The sequence below is a fragment of the Larus michahellis genome, chromosome 4, assembly GCF_964199755.1.
Source record: "Larus michahellis chromosome 4, bLarMic1.1, whole genome shotgun sequence".
NCBI lineage: Eukaryota > Metazoa > Chordata > Aves > Charadriiformes > Laridae > Larus > Larus michahellis.
The window spans coordinates 60,659,705-60,670,702 of NC_133899.1; positions in this window are offsets into that span (position 1 = coordinate 60,659,705).

The following is a 10,998-nucleotide window of genomic DNA, read 5'->3' on the forward strand; positions in this document are numbered from 1 at the left end:
CAGGGAGGGCATGTGAGGTCCATCCCTGAATGGCTGTCATTAAGTTCAAATGCAAATGCAATGCCAGAGCCACATCAGGTAGCCAGCTGGTGGTAGATTTTTTTCTGAGCACTGTAGTTTCTACTTCTCTCCTATTGGAAGAAGCATACTAGAAGATCCTGCAGCCTTGCTTCGTTGTTCACGTGATCCTTGAATGCAGTAAATTGTCATAAGTGTCATCAACTACTCTGAGTGCTTCTTCCTTACAGCTCACTGTGGCAAAAGCAGATGTGGTTCTGATGGCAATAGAGGTGGTGAGTTGTCCTCCTCTCTCCTGCTCTTGACATCTTTAATTACAGGGTCACATAATTGAGCATTTCACGAGTCACTTGCTGACACTTACTTTCAAGGGAAAGAGTAGAAAAATGACAGCTGTTTATGACCTTAGCTACTATACACTGTGTTACAACTCTTTTGCAACTCCTAAAATAACCGAAGAGGAGAGGTAGCAGTAGCAACGCTGAGAATTATATATCCTTGATTTTCTCATCTATGTGAAATTTAGTGATAGAGCTCATAGGTTGTGACTCGTCCACAGATCCACATCCTCTGTGCAGACGTGGTAACAAGTTTTTCTTCAAAAAGAAAGATTACAGTATTTTTAACAAGTTGTAGGTTCCCGAGTTGTTTGATTAGCGTATCGTCCATGCTGACTACACCTTTGTAATCTGAATAGATGGGGGCAGGACTTCTTCAATGCTGTGTCAGCCAGCCACATACAAATGCTATTTATAAAAGGATTTAGTGAAGTCACATGATGTGATCCCGAGTACAACCTGGCCTCTTGTACTGACTGAAATGTCATCTATTTCATGATCCTTCCAGATGGGAGAATTATTGCACTGATGCCAGGGAGAAGAAAAGACCGTCCGCAGCAACCCGTTCTCTTTCCTGTGACCTCATACAGTGTGTATGCCTGGTTGAACCAATCTGTACATGCACAGTTGTAAAAACCGCTGGAAGCTGTGGTTTCACTGCACCTGTACAGCTCGATTAAGCAGTCCATGAACTGCCACACAAACTTGCAGGGTGAAAAAAATGAGTTTGCTGCGCATGGCTGCACAGTTTATGCATGTAGCTACGTACAGGAAGAGGGCAGTCAGCCCAGGATGTCACTAACATCACATTATGAAAACCTCTCCCAGCTGCCCCCAAGGTACAGTTGCTGTAATGTTCCTTCTAATTACTCTGTATTACTACAGTATGAAGGGTGGCTAGTGCTCTGTCGATGTTCTCATGGATTGCGTGCTTGACCCTCCACTTAGATGCCTTTCTGAAACTGATACCTTTTTTTTCTTTCAGCTTACTACAGTATAGACATAACTCTGTTCTGTTCATTGGGGATATAAAACATCCCCTTCATGAAGTTTTTACTGCTTTCTGCCTTTTTGTGTCTGTGATGTAACTGGTCCTTTTTGAACAGCTGGTTGTCCATTTAAATTTCTGCTCTTTAACACAAGCAGTTATATGTTGGATATGTTTTAATTCAAAAAAAAAACCAAAACAACAAATACCTAGCAAAGAATAATGCAGGATATGCCTAAACAAGGGAGATATTCTATGAGGCAGTTTCTTTGACACAGGTGGTGTTAGTTTTTAGGTCAAAGTTGTTGACCTAAAATTTAGTTCCAATGTGCTTATGGAGAGAGTAGAAGACAGGTGATTATGATGAGATTATTACTACTGGTTTTGTGGGGCAGATAGTGGAATATCCTATCTAATTCTAGGATCAGTATTTTGAAAAATAGGTTGCTTGGCAGTGTACTCAATAGTATAGCATATCTTGGCAAGGAGAAAAGAATAGGACTAAAGCAGAGAAAGCAGTAAGAAGAAACAGCCTCTGGAAGCTGGCTAGAAAGTGAGACTAGAAATAAAGCTCAAAATTTAACCATGAAAATGATTAGTCATTAGAATGAATATGCAAAGAAAGTGACAGATAACCTTTTTTTAATGCTTTCAAATTTAGACTGAGAGTTTACTCACACACAAGCTTTTTGGGCTCAGTACAGCGGTAACTTCAGTGTTTCCCAAGGTCAGAGTGGAAGATAATTGCTGTTTATTATGCTCTTAGTGGGATCCAAAAAAGACAGGCAGATTTTGTTAACTGTGACAGCACACATGAATTCGAAGATGTAATGATAGTCATCTTTTTTCCTCCCTTGAAGGAAATGTATCTTTTCTACCTCAGAAGGAAAGCAGGAAGAAGAAGTCCAGGATGAAAGTGAGTTGACATAAACCCTTTGTTCCATAGGTCACTTCCACTTGTTCACCTCTGCTGGACTCCATAGGCTGTTCCAGGCAGAGCAGGAGCCTGTGGAAGAGGGGATTTTCCAAGCCGCTGATGAAGATAACAACACCTTTTTGTACTTGAAAATTTACACCTTCAGCCTACAACAACAAATCAAATATTAAAGTAGGCAAAGAGTTTTTGTTGCTGAATCAGGCTGATACCCATTTTTGCATTCTACCAGTTCCCCTAATCTCACACATTCCTGAACCACACACATGCCTCTAGGCTTACGGCTTTGATCAGGCATCCCAATGCCATTTTTTCAAACAGTCCAGCTTCTTGGCATATTGACTTGCATCCAGAGCACAGTCCATTATAAGCTCCAGGTCTCTTCCCGCTAAGTAATTATTTTGTTCAAATTTCTGTATATCTGAAGTTGATTATTCCTGCACAAGCATCCTACATTGCACGTACCTGTATAGAAACCCATCGTATTTTTCCAGGCTGTTACAGCAATTTGCCAAGATCATTTGAATTTGAATCACAAATGCTTCCACAGCATTTGCAGTCTGTCTCTTTTTTGAATAATCCACAAGTTTAAAAGGTATAGTCATTATTCAAGTTATTAGTGAAGGATTGAATAAAACAGGATGAAGTACAGAGTCCCATGGAATTCCATCACACCCATACTCTTGGGGTATTATAACCCAACTAGTTATTTGCCCACTTTATAATATTTTCTTCCCAACCTGAATTGTTCTGTTTGCTCACAAGACTGGTTTATGAGACTGTCAAAAACCTCATCAGTCAGAATACATCACACCTGTTGCTTATGCTCTGTAATAAGAGGAGTACCTGAAGGGGGCCTATAAGAAAGCTGGGGAGGGGCTGTTTGCAAGGGCATGTAGTGATAGGATGAGGGGTAATAGTTTTAAACTAGAGCAGGGTAGGTTTAGATTAGACGTTAGGAAGAAGTTCTTTTCAATGAGGGTGGTGAGACACTGGACCAGGTTGCCCAGAGAGGTGCCGGAGGCCCCAGCCCTGGAAACATTCAAGGCCAGGCTTGATGAGGCTCTGAGCAACCTGATCTAGTTAAAGGTGTCCCTGCTTACTGCAGGGGGGTTGGACTAGATGACCTTTAAAGGTCCTTTCCAACCCAACACATTCTATAATTCTGTGAAATTTGATTAGTTTGGCATGATTTGTCTTTTACAACAAATCGGTGCTGGCCCGATACTGATTTTATTATTGTCTTCCAGTGTTTACATTTTTTGTATTGTTCTAGGCTACTTTCACACATCAGTAATGCCCTAAATACTTTTTTTTCTACTCTGAATCTTCCGGTCTCTCACTCGTCTACTAATCTTCAGAGGCAAATATTTATAATTTTGTGATTGCTTCAGTGAGATATTTAAATAAACCCCTAGGTTCTATCAGACACTATTTGAAAAAATTAGCTAAATATAACTTCTTTTGCCCCCTACTAGATTTATTTTTTTCATTGTTATTAACAATGTTACTGCGCTGGTCACATGCTTGCAAAAAAAGCATTATGGATGACAGCATTATCCAATATATCTTTTCTGTTGGCAGTGGATCAATATTTCCAGAAGTTACTTTTCATTATATTATGATCTGTGAAATGGAAATAATGTATTGTCCATTGCAACTAACAGACTTGAGCAGAAGCCTCAAATTTTACAAGGAGTAGCTCTCGCATCTGGATGTGGTTTACATCTTCTTTATATAGACCTAGATTTTAACACTGAACTTTCAGCCAAATCTCTTTATGTTAAGAATATATGAACTTTTCCTGTTTCTACAGTTGAGTACAGACTGTGGTATTTGCATTCTTACTAAGCAGCAAAACATGCTTTATTAAAGACAGGTCTGCAAAAGTGAAACCATTTTTTCTTTCTACTGTTTTCAGAGACTGAAATGATGTTTAAAGTGAGCTGCATGCTCCTGTAACTTCTTTCCTGAAGCAGATGCTGTTGAGGAGGAAGTTCTTTGGTTCAAAAGCAGAGCATTAAAAAAAAAATTAACCAAGGAAGTGCAAAAAAACCAGACTGGTAAATACATTGCAATTAAATTTGGGAAGAAATGTAGAGACTGTGACGGAAAGTAAAAGCACACTAGAGTTGGAAATGCAAATGTCACTGGATCTGGGATCGATATTGTGTTAGGGGCTGAAATGGTATGTTAAATGGAGCTGTCATCTGAAATACTAGCAAAATAGTTTTACAGATAAGCTCCTGGGTATTTATTTGGAGAGAAGAAGCAGATGTTACTGTAAAACTGGTTAGGGATTTCCTGATGAGTTACTTATTTCCCTGAGAAAATTATAACATTTTAAGATCAAAATGGTTGATGTGAATACGGTCAGTAAATCTCCCAAATTGTTTTGTTTGTTGTTTTGGTTTTGTTGTTTTGGTGGGTTTTTTTAATGTTTCCAGTTGTTGAAATTGCTTCAGCATTTCTAAAAGGAAAGTTTTGGAGTATTATTTCCCATGACTTTCTGCTAAATGTTTTAGATAATTAGGACAAAACATTTTAAAGCATTAAGCTTAAAAATTCAAAACTCAAGTTCAAAAATCTGAGACAACTCAATGTAGTATTTTTTATAAGTGGATCACAAAAAACCCCAAATTTTTTAATATCTTGGGAACCGAACTTAAAATCTGATTTAGGCTGGCAAAACTGTTTTCTGCCTATGTAAGCCTACCTCTGGGAAAACTGACCATGGACATACAATGTACATTAACATTACAATAGAATCTCTCTTATGTCAAATGTCTGCATACTCTGTTTCTTTTCTTTGAGAAAAAAAGTGTGCTGGATTGGAATGGAAGATGTTTTTTGATGTGTTGCGTTTTTTTTCTCTGTGCTCCAAACTGTCCTCGCTATACTTGAAAAATTCTGGGATAGGACAGGCTCCATTTATCCCAAAGTATGCTTTGAGGATGTTTGTTATGGCTTGCTGATAGAATAACTGATGCATTCAGATAAGCATGAGTATCTTGGCATTGTTTGTGCAAATTGTCCTCACTAGCTCTCTGGTTCTTAGGAGCATGATACTTCTGGAACAAGATGGTCGTTGCTGCTTAAAACTGCTGTCTGAGAGACGTGCTTCCCATTCTGAGGATACTGGAAATAAGGTAGTCATTGTACCTTAAAAGAAGACACAGCACAGGTTTTATTCAGAAATTTCTTAATTCTACTTCTTGGATGATTTCTGAATAGTGTATTCTGTGTGAAGGACACTTTTTTATTGCTTACATGGCATGATTTCACTAACCAGTCTCCTGAATGTCACTGTCATACAATTCTACAGAATTCTGGGCTGCAAATTCTGAAATTTCTCGGTCTGAGAGTCAGAATTTGTAATAGTATATAACAGCTATTTCCTCTTCAGAAGTGATTACATGATTTTCACTATTTAACTGGGGATAATTTTCAACAAGCAGCTAGTGTGTTTGCTGTATTTTGGTAATTTTCTTGAAACTAGATTGATAATTCTGTTAGTAAAATAGGTATGCTATTGAAAATCAGTTATACTGTATTTCAGTTAAATTTGGTTTTTATTATAGCAAAGTTCTTGAAGTACTGTTCACTTATTAATACATAGGAGCATAACCGTTTTACAGACTTTGTTCTTTTACACATCAGGAACCTGTTATATTGTTATTTCACACTAATATTTTTGTGGCTGCTGTCCAGGCCTCCATGTCATTTCCACTGAAATTCTTTGGCAGTTCGAAAAATACTCCAGGTCCTGGGAATGAGAGTACTGCCCACGCAGAATCAGATATGTATGTGTAGTCCCACTATGATTAGTTTTACCATAATTTTATGTGGTTTGATATTTTTATCCACAAAATTTGGTGAAAAATGTCATTTGAATAAAATAAATTATGGTTAACCTAAATTACTTAATGATTGTTGCATGAATGCTAAGACCACATACGTGCCCAGGTAATACTTAGGTGGGATTATTGAGACAATAGATGTAAGACAATCAATAAACACTGCTCCTCTATTCTTTTGTGCCTTACTTGTAATGATTTAATGAGTTAAGAGAGATTGCCCATAGGAAAAGGGAATCAATAGATTTCTTACCTAAATTGTCATTGATCTTTTAATGTTTATTGAAGTTGGTTACTGCTGCTGCTTTGGTTTCACTGCACGAAACTGAAAAGCTGGAGCTAAGAATAACATTATGGGGGAAACTAGTATTTTACACAGGAGGAGAGAGGACGAAGGAATGGAATGGTGCAGGGGATCCCAAGGAACCTGCGGGAGGGAGGCAGGTAAAAGTGGAAAGAGGGAAGATTCCCAGGAAAGTAATTTATTGCAAGGAGTACTACAGTTGTGCATCACAGTGTCTCACTTGAAGATGTTTGGATTTAAAAATTTAACCTTAACAATTCAACAGGCTGGGTTTTAAGATAATTAGAACTATATTTTCCTTTCATTTACAGTCACTGTCTCACTGTCTTGCAATCTTAACTTCATTTTATCATACCTTTTCAGTTTGGAATTCAAATTAAGAAACATCTCATTTAATTTTCATATGCAACAAATAAAAGACTGATAACCCATGTAACCACCTGCTACAAACCATATGAATACTAAAAGTTGTTCCATACAAGCCTTGTAAATAACTTAATGAAAGTTTACTCTTACAAAAATTGCATCATATGTTTATTTAGGATAACCTCGTAGAACTAAATACACACAGGAAACAAAACCTCTGTTCCTGCGCCTTACTCCAAGATAGGAAAAATAACTACACACAAAAAAGACTTGATTGCTGAATACTTCCTTAAGTAATAAAAGAAAATAGCCTTTCATTTCAACCAAAACTTGGGCTTAATCACAGGTGAAAAAAAAATGAATCTTTTCCTTGTCATAGTAGACAAACATCTCAACACAAAGCCCTACAGAATGCTGCAGCATTGTCATCCTTTTAGATAAACAAGGAAATTGTAAGATAGAGTAGGAAGACATTTCAAACAAATTAACTGTGTTTGATTATGCTTAAATTTAATGGATCTTGACACAATGAAGCATGCGAAGAGAGTCTTAAAAATAACTTGATTAGAATAATGTCTTTCAGGGATGTAAGAGAATATAACAATGTGAAATTAGATAGAAATATAGATAGACAAACAGGAGAATATAAAAATAAACATAAGGAATATGATCTTGATCATGCTAAATATTACCAAGGATAAAGGATTTTTTTAGAAAAAAGATGACATTTTAAAAAAACCTGCAAGTTGAAATCAAACTTACAGAAATAAAGCACCTTTTTTCATCTTTCTCTTTGTAGTCTCTCAAAGAAAGTGGAGAAATTCTTGTGAATATCTTCCAAACACAAGTGGATGATTTTCTAAAAGTTGTACAGTTTGTATTACACATTATTAGGTTCAACAAGAAAGTATCAGGCTAACATTCTGGGTCTATGTTGTCAAGACACGATAATATGTTTATCTCTGAAATCTCTCTTCTAGAGGTCCGTAAGACAAATTTGTTTCTCATTTCTCAAGAACTTGTTATCAACAATTTTATACCTCCAGAACTAGGAGAGAAAAATTGGCAACTTAACTTGGTCGTCTTTGTGAGTGTGAAGCTCTTGGAAGTGTATACCTTTCTAACCACCTCTAACCACCTATTTTGTCTTTTAAATGCAAAAAAAAAATATTTTTATATTGCAAGTATAGAACCCAGTCCTCTAATTGATTTTGCATAGGTAGCAAAACTAGCAAAGAGCATCACTGGATTCTTTGTGAGCACATTTGAAAATGTTTTGAGGATCACATCTCCTAGAGAGGGAAGCATAAAAAGAAGCCTGTAGAGCCCAGAGAATTTTCCATGCACTCTTAAACTGAGACAAAGAACTTAATATGAATTTATGATTCCAAGAGGTGCTTTTTGGTTGTCACCTGCAGCAAACCTATGTTTCATAAGTATTTTAAGATGCTACACCTTTTCCAGCCAGAGGTGGTGCTGGAATAGCAATCAGTATCATCAGATCCTGAGATGACATTGACCAGCTGCAGCCTGCATTGATGACAAGCGTTGTGCACAGCCATGTATCTGATGTCATCATGTCCCTCAAACCTCTGGTGTTCATCAGTGACCAACTCTGGCTGTGCACTGCGTTTGCTCCCCTACATTCCTTTCCTTCATTTTTTCCTAATAGCTGTACCATTTGTAAATGGGTAATAGGACTGTCTGCAGCTCTGTACCACTGAAACAGAAAAGCAGAGTAGATTGGCCATTACTGTGATACAAAATATGTTCTGAGCTACAGAGATGCCATTGCCTGCACTGACCCCTATGTGTTTATTTGGTTTTGAGATAGGTACTTTAATATAAACTTAGATAGGTACTTGGCCTTTAATATAAACTTATGTGGAATCTGTTCCTTCTGCCCAGCATGACTGAAGTTCACAAGTACCGTTTTGAGTATGGTGTTTACCCCCAAGGGGAAATTTGCTCTGTATCGTTCTCTGTACAACAGTTACTGGAGCAACTCCAATCTTGACCTGGAGGCTCAGCCGATAAGGCAAAGAAGAGGCCACCTTTGGTGAGACTCTGCAAGGTACCAGGGCACGTATGTACAGCAAGAACAATGACAAAGCTTCAGCTCCTGATACAGGCTGCTCTACTCCTTCGCTTAGTAGTATCTCCCTAAGTCAGGCAGTTTCCTTTCTATAGGTTGTAGGAGCTGGAACTTGGTGAGTGCATGTCTATGGACAATCAGAAAAGCTGATCTTCAGGGTACCACCAGTGTCACTATACCTTGATAGTGTCAGCACAGCTGTGTAGTAAGACATTAGAGGTGAAGAAAAGGTTGCTAAATATTTCACCTTAGGATCTCAGATTTCTTTCTGTTCCATTTTTAACTTGATTCTGAATAACTTCAGTTTTAAAATAAATCTTCTTAGTCACTTAAAATGGAAAAGAAAACCAGTTAAAAACTGTTCATGTACATGAATCAACAAGCGTATATCTGTAAATATATATATCCCTAATACCAAAAACATAATGATGGAATGCTGCGCTTGCAGAGAAATGATGCTATGGTGCATAGGGGTTGGTTGCACTGGCACAACAAAATGTTATTTATTAGTTAAAGATTATTTGTTTCAATGAGCAAACAGTAGCCAGCTTTGCAGCATAGAGCACAAAGGATTTAGCTTTTTCCTGTATTAGTGATCCTGACTAGCAAGAGTCTTCAATAACCTTTGTGATGTTAGGGGGTTTTTTTATGCATTATGAAAGCAACACACAATACAGCTTCAGGAAACTGCTCCAAAACTTCTAAAGAAAAGCCACTTCCTATTTTGGTTTAATTCAGCAACTGTTGAATTATTTGAATTGTACAGCTGGAAAAGGATTTTTGCTTTCAGAAGGACTGTAAGTGTCACAATGTGAAAATAGGGATTCGAGCTTTTCTGTGATGTGGGCAGATAACATATCTTTGTGATTTAATCCAGACTATGGGCAATACATTTTTTTTAAATACTGTTTGTCCCTTTGCCACCACATTATTTTCATATTGTAGTTATGGATCAGGGTAAAGACTCATTTTTTACTATTTCTAAAAATAAGAAAAAAAATATCCTTTTTCTTCATGTTTTTCAGACCTACTTTGAAGACAAATCTTTGCTAAGGACACAAATCAGTGGACTTCCACTGGCTACCTTGCAGGTATTACAGTAGGAATGTATTAGAATTTTTTTAAGTGTTCATCCCATGCTATCTGAATACCTCACTGTTTTGAAGTATATTTTTATAGCAGCTTTGCAAAAGCAGAGCAGAACTATTATTCCCATATTGAGAGTCATGGAATGAAGTACATTTGTAATTCATGATACTTCTTGAAAACAAAGCTATGCAATCTTGCTTTAAACTAGTATAGATATACGCTTCATACTTTGCAGTTAGTACAGGGACACAAATTAATTTATTTAAAGCTTAATTTCATATGAGTGCACTGTGCTTTACAGCTGAGACAATGTCTCATAATTTTATGGACCACATTGTTTTGTGATAGCGCAGGGAATTGAATTCAGGTATCACCAATATCAAATTAGCTCAATAACCGTTTGCCCCCCGCCTGCCTCCTGCCAAGAAAGAAGGAATATGCGCTCCTCTGAGGAGGAGACTGTGCATGCACGTGTGTTGGTGCAAACCTTCAACTGCTTCTTTCGGTTCAGACTTGAGGACACAGCATTGCTGAAAGTTCTTTATAAATGTGTAGGTAAATGTCTTACAAGGTGGGGTTTTTTTTCATAAATCCAATTTATTTGAAGAAATTTGATGAAATAATAGTTTTAGGTAACTCCATGTCTTCTTTCTTTAGGACACTGAGATGTGACAGTCCTCATAGGTGTAGCAGGCATTTGTCTAAACCTTGGCTCATTGAAATCCTAGGTGGTCTTGTTTGGCTGGTCCATATTAATTGTAGCAATGACAGTTGGGGTCAGGGGATCATGGAACAGCCGGTCTGTATTACTTTGACCTAATCTCAGGTGATGTGGTCTAGGAAACAGTTAATTATATTTATCAGCACTCCAGTGACTCACATCTTTAATATTAGGGTGATTGATCTTTATGCTTTGTAGACCCTTGCAGCTGTTCCTCATCATAAGCTTCCTTCTCTGTATTCACCAGAACAGTCAAATACATTCAGTTAAGTTTCATAAATTATGTGA